At 46.4% G+C, this 19,073-nt stretch overlaps 1 long non-coding RNA gene across 1 annotated transcript in view; it reads right to left on the bottom strand.

The window, feature by feature from the left end:
- Positions 1-687: 687 nt before the first annotated feature.
- Positions 688-19,073, bottom strand: part of LOC144753683 (uncharacterized) — a 72,177-nt gene continuing 53,791 nt past the window's right edge. The window contains exon 3 of the long non-coding RNA XR_013594479.1: positions 688-759. This is a non-coding gene — a long non-coding RNA (uncharacterized LOC144753683). The remainder of the gene's footprint in view (positions 760-19,073) is intronic.

The following is a 19,073-nucleotide window of genomic DNA, read 5'->3' as shown; positions in this document are numbered from 1 at the left end:
AGGGTCAAGACTGATCTGCATATGGCTGGGTCCAAACTGTGGTAGCGTGGTGAGCAAAACAACGATGGATTAAACCCAGATCTTTGTGACTGGGGGTGAATGTTTGCATTGTTCAGTATTCTGTCCATCATTTGTTCCTTTTACTTTTGTCATTCTAAGTGCGAAGGGTATGCCCAGACGTGGGTCCCGTGCTCACTGTGCCAATGAATTCAAGCTAGCATGGCTGATGTGGGGTGATGCCCTGAAACCGGCCCCAGCATGCTTGTTTCTGGTCCAGGGAAAACAACGATGGATTAAACCCAGATCTTTGTGACTGGGGTAAATGCTTGCATTGTTCAGCAATCCATCCATCATTTGTTCCTTTTGCTATTTGTGGGTATGTAGCACTGATTGTGCCACCTACTTAAGTAGCCTATCTAACATGTCTCAGGTGTACCATTGCAGCCTGTGTATGCAATTTAAACTGCTGTTTTGGCCTGACAAAATAAAGCTTTTTAGCGTCATCCTATGCATTTAGATTTGGTCCAATTCTTCATTCTTACTCAATCCACTTAATTCAACATTTTCTCCTTTTTCTTTTTCTGTAATTAACATCCACTTGTGGAATTTGTCGCCTATTTTCAAATTTCTTATATTTAAACTGTGTCCATCCGGACCTCTTGAATAAATACGAATGATGCAAGGCTCGTCACAGGCAGCATTTATTCATTTAAAAACCCAATGCATTTCGGGCTACTCAGAGCCCTTCTTCGAGGGTCACTAGAAATGATAAAACATTTTCCAATTACTTATGTGGTCTCAACTGACAACATTTATTATGAAAAGCATTTCATAGAAAAACATTTCATGAAAAAAGCAACAGGCATCGTACATGTTTTATAACGTTCCGTCAAGATTCCTTATGTGCAATATGACCCGTATTTAAATAAATCACATATTTAAATAAACAACATATTTAAATAAACAACATTTTCATTAAACTCAATTGACCGGTTAATCCATCATTCCCCTTAGTTATTCACACAATTTCTTAACTGAGCTGTGCACAAGGGAGGTACATATATATGTCCCCTTCTCAAGTCTTGTTGAATTCGGTGGCATTAGGGCAAGCCATCATACCTTGTTGCACGCATACATCGATAAAAGTGGACATACGTTAAGTTTAAGAAAGAATTTAAAAAATGGTGTGCATTCCATCTTTTCTGATCGTATAAAAATAAAGCTTTTGTCAGGCCTAAACCAAGAAGTTTCTCCTAGGTTCGGCCTCATCTCGGATGTCACTACTGGGGCAAGTGGCCCCCCGTTTTAGGTGATTCCAGAAGGTATATTGTATATCTGTTAATGTTAGACTACATCACGAGTCCAAATTATAGGGTAAGGTACACACCTATACCGTCGCTACTTGATTAGACGAGGATTCCTTGGACCTGATGAAATGCCAAGATCCCATGGACTATAATAGGCTTGAAACATGTTGACCCCCTTCACTGCACATACACTTGGTCCAAGGATCTCACTCTACTCACCAGCTCCCCAGCAGCTCAGTGGGGCACTGCCCAGCCAGCCCTCCGGTGCAGGGTTCGAGCCTGCCTGCCATCTGCTCTCGCTTTTTCTTCTGCGCCAATTCTGCTCTCTTTCATTCCAAGCTCATACCCCCTGACTGCCATGGTAATTCCTGCTTTCACTTCATTTTATTTCTTTTCCTGATTGCCACTCTTATCTCTGGTTTACCCGTTTTGACTGCCACTGTTTTTTCTCCTTTTTGCTCAAATTCTGCTCTCCCCCTTCTTCCCGCTGTCTGCACCCCTATCCCTGACCCCTCCCCCTCCTGCCTCACAGCTGATCATCCTTCCCCCTTCCCTTCAAATGGCGACCGCTGCCGGGGAGCGCGCTTGAGTCCCCAGACCTTGGTCCAAGGATCTCACTCTTCCCCCCAGCTCCCCAGCAGCTCAGCGGGGCAGCCCTCCTGTGAAGGGTTCGAGCCTGCCTCCCTTCTGCTCTCGCTTTTGCTTCGGCGCCAATTCTGCACTCTTTCATTCCAAGCTCACACCCCCCTGACTGCCACGGTAATTCCTGCTTTCACTTCATTTAATTTCTTTTCCTGATTGCCACTCTTATCTCTGGTTTACTCGTTTTCCTGCCACTGTTTTGTCTCCTTTGCTCACATTCTCCTCTCCCCCTTCTTCCCGCCGTCTGAACCCCTATCCCTGACCCCTCTCCTCCCGCCCTACTCCCGCCTCACAGCTGATCATCCCTCCCCTTCAAATGGTGACCGCTGCATGGTCACGCAGCAGACGCGCCAAAGGCGCGCCTAAGGCAAGCGCGTCTGCGCCCGTCCGTGCCTGGACCGTGCCCAGCACCAGAACCCCTGGCCCCCACGAACACCACAGCACCCATCTCTGCTACGAATCCAGCACCCTCCACGGACTCATCGCAGGACGAGCACGAACCTGCTACCTGGCCGCCCCGAAGCGCACCCAAGGGCCCTTCTCTTGCCGAAACTGCAGCTTCACCAGCATCCGACCCGCCAACCCAACAAACAGGAAAGAACTCAACTACCTCAGATGCATTCTTCTCAACACCCGATCCGCTCGAAAACATGCTGTTGAACTCTGGGACCTGCTTGACTCAACCTCCCCAGATGTCGCCTTCCTGCAGAGACCTGAAGTAACCCTCCTCGGCACCCAATATCGCCATAGCCATCCCGGAAGGCTACAAAATCACCCGCAGGGACCGCACCAACGGAGTAGGAGGAGGAATCGCCATCGTCCACAGGAACAATCTCAGAGTCTCGACCAACACCGACGACACCCTCAGCACCGCCGAACACCTCCACTTCCAGATCCACACCGACCCCAACACCACCCTCTGAGGAACCCTTGTCTACAGACCCCCCTGACTCCGACCACAGTTCAGCAACTCCATCGCCGACTGCGTCAGCTCAAACGCCCTCGCCTCCACGGACTAAATCCTCTTCGGGGACCTGAACTTCCACCTTGAGAACATCAACAACGCCGACTCCACCACCCTGATTGACAACCTTGACAACCTCGTACTCAGACAACTCGTCACCACACCCACCTACTCCGCCGGCCGCACGCTTGACCCCAGCTTCTCCGCAAGTCCCCATGTCACCTTCAGCCACACCACTGAACTCTACTGGACCGACCATCGCTGCATCCACTTCACTTGCCGGAAACCCACCACGCACCACCGCACCCAACAGATGCCCCACCACTGCTGGAGCAAAGTCAACAAAGACCAGCTAACCACCACCCTCGCCCAGAGCCCACCAGCCAACCCCACCGACACGGCCACCCGATCCACGACTGCACCAACACCCTCGCCTCGCTCAAGAAACCCCCCAACTGGCTCCGTGAACAAACACCGGCCAGCCAGCAAGCCCACAAAAACGCCACCCGCAGACATCAGCACCTCATCAGATCGGCCAAAAGGGCCTCCTTCAAAGACCGCCTAGATAACAGCGCACAAAACAGCAAAGAGCTCTTCAACATTGTGAAGGAACTCTCCAACCCCAGCTCCAACATCGACATCCCACCCTCGCAAGACCTGTGCGACTCACTTGCCACCTTCTTCCATCGCAAGATCGCAGACATCCATGACAGCTTCAATGCCACAACACCCTCAACCACCACAGAGATACCCGCCCCATGACCACTACCCGCACCAACCGCCTGCTCTCCTGGACCAACATCAACGATGACGACACCATCAAGATCATGAACACCATCCACTCCGGATCCCTGTCAGACCCTTGCCCACACCACATCTTCAACAAAGCCAGCACCGCCATCGCACCCCAAATCCGGAAAGCCATCAACATCTCCTTCGAGACAGCGACCTTCCCGGAGAGCTGGAAACACGCCAAGATCAACGCCTTACTCAAGAAACCCAAGGCGGACCCCAAGGACCTCAAGAACTTCTGGCCCATGTCATCGAGAAGACCGTAAACAAACAACTGATCAGCTACCTCAAGGAGAACAACATCCTGGACCTGACCCAGTCCAGGTTCCGCAGCAACTACAGCACCGAAACTGCCCTCATCGCCGCCACTGATGACATCAGAACCGCGGCCCACATCCTCCTGGACCTGTCAGCCGCCTTCGACCACTGCACACTACGAACACGCCTCCATGACGCCGGGATCCAAGAGAAGGCCATGGACTAGACCACCTCCTTCCTCTCTGGCAGAACACAGAGCATTCGCCTCCCCCTTTCTACTCTGAAGCAACCGAGATCATCTGTGGCATCCCCCAGGGCTCAGCCCAACGCTGTTCAACATCTACATGGCACCACTCGCCCACATCGCCCGACTTCACAACCTCAACATCATCTACTACGCCAATGACACCCAACTGCTCCTCTCCCTCACCAAGGACCCCCACACCGACAAAACCAACCTCCATGAAGGAATGAAGGCCGTCGCCGAATGGATGAGGAACAGCCGACAGAAGCTAAACTCGGACAAGACGGAGGTCCTCATCCTCGGATCCACCCCTTTGGCATGGGACGATTCCTGGTGGCCGACCGCACTGGGAACAGCCCCAACGCCCACCTTCCAGGCACGCACCTAGGGATCATCCTCGACTCCACCCTCTCCATGACTAAGCAGGTCAACACCGTCTCTTCCTCCTGCTTCAACACCCTCCGCATGCTTCACAAAATCTACAAGTGCATCTCCAACTAAACAAGAAGAACAGTCACCCAGGCCCTTGTCAGCAGCAGGTTGGACTATGAAAATGCACTCTACGCAGGAGCCTCGGGAAAACTCCTGAAAAGATTTCAACGCATCCAGAATGCCTCTGCATGCCTGATCCTCGACATCCCTCGCCTCAGCCACATCACACCCCACCTGAGAGACCTGCACTGGCTCCCCGTTAGCAAGAGGATAACCTAGAAGCTCCTCACCCATGCACACAAGGCACTCCACAACACCAGACCAGCGCACCTCAACGGACGACTCAGCTTCTACACCCCAACCTGCCAGCTACGCTCCACTGACCTTCCACTCGCCACAATCCCCCCGCATCCAAAGAGCAACCTCCGGTGGCAGGTCGTTCTCCCACCTCGCCGCAAAGACCTGGAACACCCTCCCCATCCACCTACGGCAGACCCAAGAACTGCTGACCTTCAGAAGACTTCTCAAGACCTGGCTATTCGAGCAGTAGCAGCATTCCCCTCCCCCTGCGCCTTGAGACGCTCACGGGTATGTAGCACGCTTTACAAATGCAATGATTGATTGATTGATTGATAACACTAATTTGAGCTTGAGAGGCGGAAATTCCCCGTCCCTAGCCATGACTCTACAATCCTTTGTTTTTAGTACTATAGGTTCAGGGTTCTAGTGTTTAGGAAGTAATGGCACTCAGCAGGTTCACATCAGTGTATATGGCTCACAGTAATAAGTGTGTTGCTAACTGGGAAGGGGAAACCCTTGTAATCCCTTAATCTCTGTAGGGGAACCCTACAGCACACAAGTATATCAAAATCCTGCACACACACAAAATATTAAACAAGTGTTGTTCAAAAACAAATTGTACAAAATTCTTCGGTGATGTCTTAGTTTCTTTATTCTGTTTGGACAAAGCAGCCAGCCGACAAGTGTTTTGTCAGGGAAAGTAGTCCCCCGACTCTTCAGGGCTGGGAATGATTCAACAAATAGCCTATCAACAAGGCATGCAGTGACAGTAACTGGAGAGCACATGTACTCCACCAGGCTTATTTGTACATCACCCAAACACGCGTGGAAACCAAGATGCAGAACAAAACCCAAACAGTAGTGTATGGGTAGAACCCAGTGAGTATGACATGTCTATCATCAATATTAGGCAAGTACCTCTAAGTTGCCAATGGCTCAAGGAGAACAAAAGAAAACTGTTGTAGCTCATTGTAATGTGCAGCTGTTCCAGAGAGATTAGGCTTGAGTCAGACCAGATGTTTAAAGCGGAAAAAAGGGGTGTGGGAACTGGGATTCTGGAGGATACATTAAGCGAAAAAAATCTTCTCAAAACATGTACCTGAATGGATTTACCAGAACACTGTGAAGTCTGAAAAAGTAAAAGAGAGGGGAAAAATTGACTCGGTGTGAGAAATTTAATATACGACTGATGCTGGGCATGGGGTCATAAACGGTGAAAGTATTAGGCTAGTGCAAGTTCTTACCCCTTGGCCGGTGATAATTCCAACCCGGCAGGGCACAAGTACAAGACCTATTTTAGTTCCCAGGATGATAGGAAGTCAACTGTCTGTTGGGGTGTGTAAAAAGAACCAGTGAGGGCACGAAAAATAACATGAAATGAAGTAGGTGATTAGAACACCAAAAAAAAGAGACACTACCTGTAAGGTGGATCAACAATGTGGAGTAATCTGTGGACCAATAAACAGGAGTCAATATTAGGATGGAGCTAAAGAAGTTATTTGTCTGAGTATAAGCGGAAATTAGAAAGTGATATAAGGAAAACCATTAAAATATCCTCACCCCAGTGATACTTCTAACCCGGCAAAGCTCAATCAGGGTCAATATGCATCGTAAGAGTCTTAAAACAATCTATAGGGAAATTAAGGGAAAGCTGTGTAAAGCTCATAATACTTAGAACCATACCCGGGTTAGAGCAAACGGTCCAGTGATAAAGTATCGCTATGGGCAGTTCCGACTCTCACCTATATAAGTATGTAGAGCAGCGAGGCACTCCAGTAAGTAGTAAAAGAAGACCAGTATACAATACTTCCGGGATTAAAAGATAATCAAAGGCGTCAGTAAAAAGAGATACCGTGAATAAGTATAAGTGGTTCTTACCAAAGGATACAGTAGATGAGAAGTGACTTACAGAGTCTAAGTGCACAATTGTTTCCCCTATTAGATGAACTTCGGAAAAATACATGCCAAACACGAGTATAGGTTCACCATATCTGTCTGAAAAGTAACAATAAAAGAACCAACCTAAGAGTAGAATAACCAGAGTTATAACTGGCATGTAGGTTAATCATGCAACAAATCATTATTTCAAGGGTAGAGTACCCTCTGTTTCAATTTCATAACTGAACTTACTGCGTAAGAGAGAGAATAGTACGTCCTGGCGGCACCGGTTCTTTCGTATGAGTCAGGACGGGAACACACGGAAGTGAATAAGTAGTCAGTATGCTGTGAACGACTAGACCGTGTTATTGAAAGACCATACTAATGTGGGTGTACATTCATGTATGACTACCCGGAAGAGTACTAAAACCAATGCGTGTGACATTAAAAGGAAGCAAGGAGAATGCTCTGTGATATGTTGAGTACAAATTCGACCGTGCTCACACCGAGTGCAATACACACAAACGGTTAAACTGCTAAATTTTAACTCCAGAGTATTTAAACTATTGGAAGAGTATAGGCAAATTTGGATTAGTGTGAGAGAGGGCGTCATTGTATTAAGTTAAAGGGAAGCAAGGCACCGAGAATCTACAAGGCTAGATGATCTGTTTTATCAACATATTTGCGCTTGCAAGAGATTTCTTAGGATAATCCGAACGGTGTACAGGACTCTAAGATGGCGTATTAGTATGCCCAAAGTAAGAACGAAGAGTATTCAGCTCGAAAGTAGAGTCACAACAATAGCAAAATCTGTATAGAAAGAGGGTATTGTCATGTGGAGAGTGAAGGCAAGAGAGATACATTACATGAGTGGGATGAGAGAGTAAGCAGATTCTAAGAGCTATTAAGACTCAATCCACGTAATGTGTACTGCCCAGAAAAACCTACGGAGGTTCAAATGCTATGCACGACTTAGAGACAAAAGGTCGAGACTGTAAGTCAATCATTCATAATGTACATGCATCTAGGAGGTCCCATCAAAGAAACTTCTCCACTATTAACATTGGTACATTAGTAACATTTCAAAACAAATCACTGTCATGTGCATATCATTCTATGTCAATTGTTCAGGAGTATACACGTATGCGTCGTACAAACAGGCTGAATCTATGACCATGGTACATCTGTAGGGCCCGTATATACACTAATTACTAATCACATTATTTGTTGTGTAATTCTCACAGTAATCAGTGTTTCAGAGAGAAAAATAGAAAATTGCAGGGCACATCCTAGACAATCAAAGAGACCATACAAGCAATAGAACGTTTAATATTAACACTGGATTGCAAATACGTCATGTGAGTGGCACAGACGAGTTAATCCCCTAGAAATATTGCACTTCTGAATCACAGTTAATGCCCTGTTCTACAGTATGCAAATGCATGATCAATGTCGCTTCTGTGTGCCTAAGATGTAATTCCCTATTGCCCCCACGTGGACTGGGGTCTATGGTTTCAATTCCAAAAAAGGAGAATCCCTTATGTAGACCTTGTGTGGGACATAACGCTGCATGTGTCACTACAGGATAGCTCTCATCCTGTTGATGTAGGGCCCTCACATGTTCCCCAATTCGGTCTTTCAGTGGCCTTATTGTGCTGCCCACATATTTTCTACCACATGTACATTCAATTATGTAAACAACAAATCTGGTGGTGCAGTTGATGTTGGATCGTATGTCATAGGGTTTGTTGTTGTAGCTGTAGAACATTTTGGTCTTGTGTTTGGTCCATTTACACACTCCACAGGAACCACATTTGTGGAAACCAACTGTGTGTGGGGTGAACCATGACTGAGCCCTGTGTGATTTAGGTACTGTAGGGCTCAATCTGGTGTGTAGCGTCCTGCCACGTCAGAAGGTGTTCGGTGGGCGATTGGTTATGAAACTGGCTTAGGTACTGCCTGCTTGTAGAATGCCCCAATGTTTTGTTAGACTCTTTCTGAGGGTATGGCTGAGATAATTGAAGTTCGTGATCATGCAAACCCTTTGATCCCCTGTCTGAGACTTTTGCCTCTTTTGCAAAGTGTCCTCTCGTTTACGGTAAGCGATTCTGTTTACAGCAAGTTTCAAATTGTTTGAGGTGTAACCTCTTTTCTGAAATCGAAGTTTCATGTCTTTTGATGCAGCTTTTGAACTCAGATTCTTCACTTCAGTTTCTTCTGGCCCTGGTGAATTCTCCATAAGGAAAGGAATTAATTTGGTGTGTGGGATGGTGGTTATCTGCATTCAAAACTGAGTTGCTGGCCGCTCTACATACTCATTTAGGTGAGAGTCGTACCTGCCCATAGCCATCCTTTGTCACTAGACCTTTTGCTCTAACCCAGGTATGGTTCAAAGTATTACGAGCTTTACACAGCTTTTTTTTTCATTTCCCTATAGATTGTTTGAAGACTCTTACGATGCATATTGACACTGATTGAGCTTTGCCGGGTTGGAAGTATCACCGGCACTGCGGTGAGGAAATTTTAATATTTTTCCTTATATCACTTTCTAATTTCCGCTTATACTCAGACAAATAATTTCTTTAGCTTCAGCCTAATATTGATTCCTGTTCATTGGTCCACAGATTACCCCACATTGTTGATCCACCTTACAGGTAGTGCCTCTTCTTTGGTGTTCTGACAACCTACTTCATTTCATGTTATTTTTCATGCCCTCACTGGTTCTTTTTACACACCCCAACAGACAGTTGACTTCCTATCATCCCAGGAACCGGAATAGGTCTTGTACTCGTGCCCTACCGGGTTGGAATTATCACCGGCCAAGGGGTAAGAACTTGCACTAGCCTAATACTTTCACCGTTTATGACCCCATGCCTGCATCCGTTGTATATTACATTTCTCACACCGAGTCTATTTTTCCCCTCTCTTTTACTTTTTCAGACTTCACAGTGTTCTGGTAAATTCATTTAGATACATGTTTTGAAAATATTCTTTTCGCTTAATGTTTCCTTCAGAATCCCAGTTCCCACACCCCCTTTTTTCCGCTTTAAACATCTGGTCTGACTCAAGCCTAATCTCTCTGTAACAGCTGCACATTACAATGAGCTACAACAGTTTTCTTTTGTTCTCCTTGAGCCATTGGCAACTTAAAGGTAATTGCATAATATTGATGATAGACATGTCATACTCACGGGGTTCTCCCCATACACTACTGTTTGGGTTTTGTTCTGTATTTTGTTTTCCACAGTTGTTTTGGTGACGTACACATAAGCCTGGTGGAGTACATGTACTCTCCAGTTACTGTCACTCCATGCCTTGTTTACAGACTATAATTTGTAGCATTCCCAGCCCTGAAGAGTTGGGGGACTACTTTACACTGACGAAACACGTGTTGGCTGGCTGCTTTGTCCAAACGGAATAAAGAAACTAAGACATCACCGAAAAATTTTGTACAATTTGTTTTTGAACAGCCTTTGTTTAACTTGTTTAATATTTTGTGTGTGCGTGGGATTTTGATATATTAGTCCTTTGTTTTTACTATAAAATAGGAACACAGCAAATTAAGGAAGCCTGTGGGATCCCTATAGCTAATTTTATCCTTCACTTGCCCTCTCCCACCTCTACTCATACTACTCTCTACACATATGCCCCTCCACCCCTCCGACTACACATCGGCAAAAAGAAAAGACCTCCCGCAAAGAGACCCCTCACGTGGCCCTTTGGGCATTGCAGCACCGGCCCAAGTAGGAGCTGCCTGATGATGAAGTATGACACCTCTTGGGGTGTGTGAGGGATCTTGCTCCTAAAAGGAGCTATTCCCCCTCTATCCTTTCTCCTTCTGACACCTGATATATCACCCCATCTTACCCCTGCCTGCTTGCTCCCTTCCGTATCCCTTGTCTCCTCTAGGAACTGCATATCCCTGTTCTCGCCATTCCTACATATGGGCACATATGCTGGACCTGTCAAGCCCCAGTCCCTCTCCTTGTGATTCATACTTTTAAAAAGTTGCCATTTTCTTGTCCTAAACATTTGGTGTCTGCAGCCTGCGGTCTGCAACCTGGATTACATGGCTAGGTGTAGCTGGCAGCTGGTATGTGTGTATTGCTCCTAAACAGTGAGACAAAGGGGGAATAGGTTGTGACAGGATGGGCCATCCTTGACTTAATAAGGGGGAGGAGCGGTCACCTACCACACTTACCCATGACACAGGCTCAGCCTGAGCATACTCACAAAAGGTTTGATACTAGTCTTTTGTGTCTCCACACAAAATGGGACAATGGCAGGGAGGCAGGAAATTCCAGCCACCTCTGGAGGTGGTAACCTCCAGAACCTTTTCCTATTTAAAAGTGGGCATCTAGTATGAGTATTGGACCCTCATACCCAACTCTTCAGTACAACTCTGGACCTATGGATTGCAGTGCTATTCTGCAAGAAGTACTAATACTCTGTTGCCCTGCTCCCCTGCTGCCGTAGAGAAAGGACTGGAACTGCATCTTAACCCCTTCGCTGCTCATGACGAGCTCAGCTCGTCATGCAGTACACTGATCGTGTGCTTATGACGAGCTGACCTTGTCATGAACAATGCAAAACCGGGATATGCAGCACAGCATGAAAATCTCCCTAGCAGCCGAGGTGTTAAACCTGGGACCACCAGTGTGTATCCAAGGGCTAGATGGCTGGTCTCCTGGTCAGAGCCTCAGGGACAGTAAAAGCTTCAATTACCTTGAACCCGGCAACGAGACTCTGCCTGATGTGAGACCTACCCTCCAGGTGGTGCCACCCCTGTCCTGGACCCTTAGAAGTTGGTCTGAAGGTGCTCTTACAGTCAAGCTGTGGTCCTGTGAGCAGAACTGATGCAGCAAGACACATCTCACAGTGGCATTGGAACTGACACGGTAAGAAACATCTTGAATGCAGGATCTTGCATCGCAGCTCACATTTGCATCGGAACCGCTGCTGTGCAGCACTTACAAGCCACAGACTTTCGCATCTCAAGTCCTTCACCGACGAAATCCTCGACAATGAGGCAGAACTCTGCATCATTGCATCGAAACTTTGCTCAGAACCTCCGCTCTGGGAGGCATCCTTAATGCAGGATCTCGCAACACTTCGCAAACCAGAATATTTTCAGTGCACCTAACTTGGTCCTTGTACCCAGCCTGAATTCCATTGCGGTGGGCCTGATCTTGTGACTTTGTCCCATTGCAGCACGACCAGATAACTACAGTTGGCTATTTGTGTCTCTAATCACTGTTTTTACTTAGATCTTTAAGTGATGCTTGATTCATATCCCGGGTCTACTAATTTCCTTGTTGTTGTTTTGGCATCAAAACATTTTTTGCATTTTACTCTATTTTTCTAAGTTGGTGTGAGTTTTTTCTTGTGTTGTATGTTGTTTTCCCTTTATTACTGTTTAAAGTGCTGCATAAATACTTTACACATTGCCAGATGGTTAAGCATAGGCTAATTTAGGGTTTGCTTGGGTTTCACCCTAAGAGATATTGTGGTTGCTGCTTGGGTAGGGTTTACCCCCCTCAACGAGGTAAAGGCAAGTCCCTACAGCTAGGACGTCTGTTGGCTCCTCACCTTGTTAACCCCTTCGCTGCTAGGCCTTTTCCCCTCCTGTGCTAAGCCTTTTTTTGGCGATTTGGGGTAGTGCGCGCTTAGGCCCCTGTAACTTTTTGACCACATAAGGTATCCACGCCAAATTTGCGTCCTTTTCTTCCAACATCATGTGGATTCTAAAGGTGCCCAGGGTTTGTGGATTCCCTTGGAGGGGACCCAGAAATTAACTAAAATATAGTGAAATGTTTGTTTTTTTCAGAAAAATGGGAAAAAAAGGCTGCAAATGAAAGCCTCTGGGGTTTTCCCTGAAAATGTTATCAGAAAAGGGTTTGTGGGGATGAAATCTCCATTTTCTCAGCTTTTAGGGAATGACAGTGTTTTGTCAGAGAAACAACATTTTTCACACAGTTTTGGCATTTTTCTGGGACATAGCCTATTTTTGCTATTTTTAGAGCTTTCCACCTCCTTCCAGTTAATGGTAGAAATGAGTTTGAAAGCAATAATGGATCCTGGAAAGCTATACATTTTCGAAAAGTAGACAAAATTCTGAATTGAGAAAGGGGTCATTTGTCTAAATCCATGAAGGTTTCTTTATAGAAACTAACAGTTAAATATTGGAATAATTGAACATTTGTTTAAAAAAACAGCCTTTTGTCTCAACGTTTTCACCTATAACTTTTTGTAATTTTGATAGCTCTTGGAAAGCAATATACCGTTACATCCGTTAGACCTTCTTGGTTGTGGGGATATATAGGACTTGTAGTTTCACCAAGAACCCGACGAACCCAGATCCAAAAACTGAGCAGCAACTTGCAATGGTATTTTTTTATTTACTGGGTATAGAGCACTTTGTCTTAGAAAATGTATACATGGAAAAATCTGTATGAAAGACACCTATGTGTTTCTGAATTGGGTACAAATATAGAGTTTAGAAATAATTGCACATTTTCAAAATTGGGAATACTCATACTAGCATGAGAATTATTGGTCATTTTTTAAAAAGATTTTTTTTTTACACAATGTCTTTCATTGGGAAGGGAGAAATGCATGAAAAATCAATTGGTAATAACAGTTCATTTACAAATTTGAATTACCCTAAGTCTCCCGATAAAAACGGTACCTCACTTGTGTGGGTCGGCCTTGTGCCTGCGACAGGAAACGGCGCAAAATGCAACGTGGTCACACCTCAATTTTGCAATTACAAATTGACCCGTTTATGGCAAAGTGCCTAGCTGTAGTTTTTGCACCCTAGCTCTGCCGGCACCTAGGGAAACCTAGCAAACCTATACATTTTTGAAAAGTAGACACCCAGGGGAATTCAGGATGGGGTGACTCGACTGCCTACCACCAGGTTCTGTTACCCAGAATCCCTAAAAAAATTGTGAAAAAATGCATTTTCCTCACCTTTCTGTGGTGGAAAGTTCCGGAATCTGCGTGGATCAACAAATTTCCACCCACCCAGCGTTCCCCCAGGTCTCCCGAAAAAAATGGTACCTCACTTGCGTGGGTAGGCATAGTGGCTGCAACAGGAAAAGGTCCAAATTGTACGCTGGAGAATTTAAAATAACCTATAGCAAAACTACCTTGATTTTTTGGGGGGGACCTGAGTTTTTGGCCCGGTGCTCGGCGGCCATCTTTGGAAACTATTAAAACCAAACAGTTCTGAAAACTAGACACCAGGGGGAGTACAGGGAGGTATGGCATGCGTGGGTCCCCCAATGTTTTCCTACCCAGAATTCCTTGCAAACCTTAAAATTAGGTAAAAAAATCACTTTTCCAAACTTTTTTGCGTGGGATCTCTGTGCCGGAAAAAATGTCCTACCACCCAGCGTTCCCCTTGTTCTCCCGAGTAAAATGATACCTCACTTGTGTGGGTGCCCCAAAGCAGAACAGGCTAAAAATGAATTTTTTAAAAATGTAGTATTTAAGTTTGACAAATTAAGCACCCCACCTTAGTCACAGGCCTTTGGCCCACCCACACAAGTGAGGTATCATTTTACTCAGGAGATCAAGGGGAACGCTGGGTGGTAGGACATTTGTGCCGGCAGGGAGATCCCACCCAAAAATGTATGGAAAAGTGTTTTTTTAACCTAAATTTAAGGTTTGCAGGGATTTCTGGGTAGGAAAACATTGGGGGACCCACGCATGCCATACCTCCCTGGACTCACCGTGGTGTCTAGTTTTCAGAACTGTTTGGGTTTGGTAGTTTCCAAAGATGCCTCCAAGCCCCGGGCCAAAAGCTCAGTGACCCCCTCAAAAAATAAGATAGTTTTGCTAAAGGTAATTTTAAATTCTCCACCATACGATTTTGACATTTTCCTGTTGCAGCCACTATGCCTACCCACGCAAGTGAGGTACCATTTTTATCGGGAGACCTGGGGGAACGCTGGGTGGGAGGTAATTTGTGTGAGCCCAGTGATGCGACGCTTTCCCACACAAAAAAGTGTGAAAAAACTGATTTTTGTCAGCTAAAATTGAGGTTTGCAAGGGATTCTGGGTAAAGGAACGTTGGAGGATCCACGCAAGCCACACCTCCTTGGAAGCCCTCGGGTGTCTACTTTTCATAATTGTATGGGTTTGGTAGGTTTCCCTAGATGGCCGTCTAGCACGGGGCCAAAAACCCAGGTAACCCCTCTTGCAAAAGCTGGTGGTTTTGACATTGTCACCATTGTCAAAACCACCAGCTTTTGCAAGAGGGGTTACCTGGGTTTTTGGCCCCATGCTAGTCGGCCATCTAGGGAAACCTACCAAACCCGCACATTTCTGAAAAGTAAACACCCGGGGGCTTCCAAGGAGGTATGGCTTGCATGGATCCTCTAATGTTCCTTTACCCAGAATCCCTTGCAAATCTCGATTATAGCTAAAAAAAATCAGATTTTTCACACATTTTTGTGTGGGAAAGCGTGGCATTACTGGGCTCACACAAATTTCCTCCTACCCAGCGTTCCCCAAGGTCTCCCGATAAAAATGGTACCTCACTTGCGTGGGTAGGCATAGTCGCTGCAACAGGAAAAGGTCCAAATCGTACGGTGGTGAATTTAAAATACCCTATAGCAAAACTACCTTGATTTTTGGGGGGGGCACCTGAGTTTTTTGCCCAGGGCTCGGCGGCCATCTTTGGAAACTACCAAACCCAAACAGTTCTGAAAACTAGACACCCGGGGGAGTCTAGGGAGGTATGGCATGCGTGGGTCCCCCAATGTTTTCCTACCCAGAATTCCTTGCAAACCTTAAAATTAGGTAAAAATATCACTTTTCCAAACTTTTTTGCGTGGGATCTCCGTGCGGGCAAAAATGTCCTACCACCTAGCGTTCCCCTTGTTCTCCCGAGTAAAATGATACCTCACTTGTGTGGGTGCCCCTAAGCAGAACGGGCTAAAAATGAATTTAAAAAAAATGTAGTATTTAAGTTTGACAAATTAAGCACCCCACCTTAGTCACAGGCCTTTGGCCCACCCAAACAAGTGAGGTATCATTTTACTCTGGAGAACAAGGGGAAAGCTGGATGGTAGGACATTTGTGCCGGCAGGGAGATCCCACCCAAAAATGTATGGAAAAGTGGGTTTTTTAACCTAAATTTAAGGTTTGCAGGGATTTCTGGGTAGGAAAACATTGGGGGACCCATGCATGCCATACCTCCCTGGACTCCCCCGGGTGTCTAGTCTTCAGAACTGTTTGAGTTTGGTAGTTTCCAAAGATGCCCGCCAAGCCCCGGGCCAAAAACTCATGTGAACCCCCTTGCAAAACCAAATTGTTGTGAATAAATTAAGTTTTCAATTTGAGAGCGTGCGACTCTTGGGACAATATTGCATGGAAATTGTGACAGACAATTTCAAGTTTGCAGGAGATTGTGGATAGAAAACAACAATAGAATTCACCAGAAAGACATGACCATATACTCCCATGGTTTAACAATAATATCTAAATTTAGTAAGTTAATTATAGCTATAATGTACACCTTAACAGAGTTACTCAAAAGTCAAACTTTCAAGCACGGCTATCTATTCCTCAAAGACACACACATACAGGTTGGATTTGGCACGAGGGCGAGTTTTGGTTCAGTACATAAAATGTTATTAAAAAGATATTTCAAAAAAATGAAATGCTCGGTCAATAAATAAATGCATAAAAACCGAACCAGTGACTCGCAACTCGTGAGCTGTAAAGCCATGACAAGGCACCAACCATTTTACAGGCCATTCACGCACCTTTCATACCTGATACAAACCAGACCATTGACACCATCCGGAAGGAAAAGCAACACATTACAACAATCACAATAAGGGACAAGGTACACCCTACTTCTGAAAGAGATAAAAGACAAATATTACTGCACAGCCATCTAATCCGCAAGCACACATACATACTGGTTGGATTTGGCACGAGGGTGAGTGATGATTCAGTACATACAATTGTATTCGCAAATAATTTCACAAAAATGAAATACACTGCGTATAATTGAAAGTATGATAAACTGAACCACTGACTCACAGCTTGTGAGCTGTAAAGCCATGTCAAGGCACCAACCTCTTTACAGGCCATTCATACACCTTTCGTACACCTTTTGTGACACATACAAAACATTCACACCGCCAGCCGCGGACCCATCACATTTCAACACTCACACCAGCAGACTGCGCCATTCAAGGGCCCATCACTTTCACACGCCCACATTTCTGACATTTCAACTACACAAAATGATGGACTGCATGGAGGGTCACTCAACTAGCAGTGTATGTAGTGACCAACAGAAAGTAACTACTCACACACCGCCAGCCGAGCGCCAGTCCACCCACACCACCATCCAAGCACCAGACCATGCACACCGCCAGCCAAACACCACTCAGCGCACACCGACAGCCAAGTACCACTCCACACACACCACCAGCCAAGCATCACTCCACGCACACCGCAAGCCAAGCGCCACTCCACACACACCGCCAGCCAAACACCACTCCGTGCACAGACAGCCAAGTACCACTCCACGCACACCACCAGCCAAGCGCCACTCCACACACACCACCAGCCAAGCGCCACTCCACAAACACAACACTAGCCAAGCACCACTCTGTGCACAGACAGCCATGTACCACTCCACGCACACCATCCAGCAAAGCGCCACTCCACACACACCGCCAGCCAAGCACCACTCCATGCACAGACAGCCAAGTATCACTCCACGCACACCTCCAGCCAAGCGCCACTCCAAACACACCACCATCCAAGCACCAGACCATGCACACTGCCAGCCAAACACCACTCAGCGCACACCGACAGCCAAGTACCACTCCACACACACCACCAGCCAAGCACCACTCCACGCACACCGCAAGCCAAGCACCACTCCACACTAACCGCCAGCCAAGCGCCACTCCACGTTCACCACCATCCAAGCACCAGACCATGCACACCGCCAGGCAAACACCACTCAGCGCACACCGACAACCAAGTACCACTCCACACACACCACCAGCCAAGCACCACTCCACGCACACCGCAAGCCAAGCGCCACTCCACACACACCGCCAGCCAAGCACCACTCCGTGCACAGACAGCCAAGTACCACTCCACGCACACCACCAGCCAAGCGCCACTCCACACACACCACCAGCCAAGCGCCACTCAACACACACCACCAGCCAAGCGCAACTCCACACACACCGCCAGCCATGCACCACTCCGTGCACAGACAGCCAAGTATCACTCCATGCACACCACCAGCCAAGCGCCACTCCACACACACCACCAGCCAAGCGCCACTCCACGCACACCACCAGCCAAGGACAAATCCAAACACAACACCAGGCAAGCGCAAGAGCACGCACACCGCCAACCAAACACCAGACCACGCACACCGCCAGCCAAGCACCAGTCCACAGACATCGCCAGACAAGCACCAGTCCACAGACACCGGCAGCCAAGCGCCAAACCATGCACACCGTAAGACAATGGACACTACACGCAAACCAACATCATACTTTAGTTTTTTTTAAATAAAAGAAAAACAAAAACAAATTGCAAATTGATACAAATCTACTAACTCAACAACTAAAACTAAAAAGACTACACAAATGCAAGCTTTGAAACTGAACAATAAGACCAACCAGTTCACTTTACCACTAATTGATACTCCCAAAAATTCTTTTGCGTGTGGTACAATCTTAAACAAGCAGGTACACACAGCCCGGTGTTTGAAGGGCAGTCGGGGCAGTACATAGGAACCTCCTTCTGCAAACCTCTTCGCCAACAGACTCTACATCTCCGACTGGGCAAGTCTTTTGAGGTTGTAGGAGGAATTGTATCAGGAAAGTGGCGATCTTTCAATCTGGCAACATCCTCCACCACTCCAACTCTAGGAACACTTGCCTGTTCCACTAAAACAAGGCTGCCTATTACAGACTCCTGAAACTTTACAAAAGCCATCTTTGACTGGGGACAAGATTTCTGGAACACAACAAAAGCATTAAAGGTTGCCAAGTGGAAAGATGGATAGCCAACTTCTTGTACCAAATGTAAGCCTTACGAAGAGCAGCATACGGTTCCAACCTCTGATCTACTCTGTCAACACCACCCATGTACTTATTGCAGTGCATTATGCACACAGGCTTGCGCACTTCTGCAACCTGACCCCAAACAGTCACCGGTTCAGTGCTTTCATCATGTATTGTAGTCAACATGTAGACATCTC

The sequence above is a fragment of the Lissotriton helveticus genome, chromosome 5_1 (assembly GCF_964261635.1).
Source record: "Lissotriton helveticus chromosome 5_1, aLisHel1.1, whole genome shotgun sequence".
In the NCBI taxonomy this organism is placed as follows: Eukaryota; Metazoa; Chordata; class Amphibia; order Caudata; family Salamandridae; genus Lissotriton; species Lissotriton helveticus.
The sequence above is the reverse complement of the archived record's forward strand: the minus strand, read 5'-3'. Positions and strand labels throughout refer to the sequence as shown.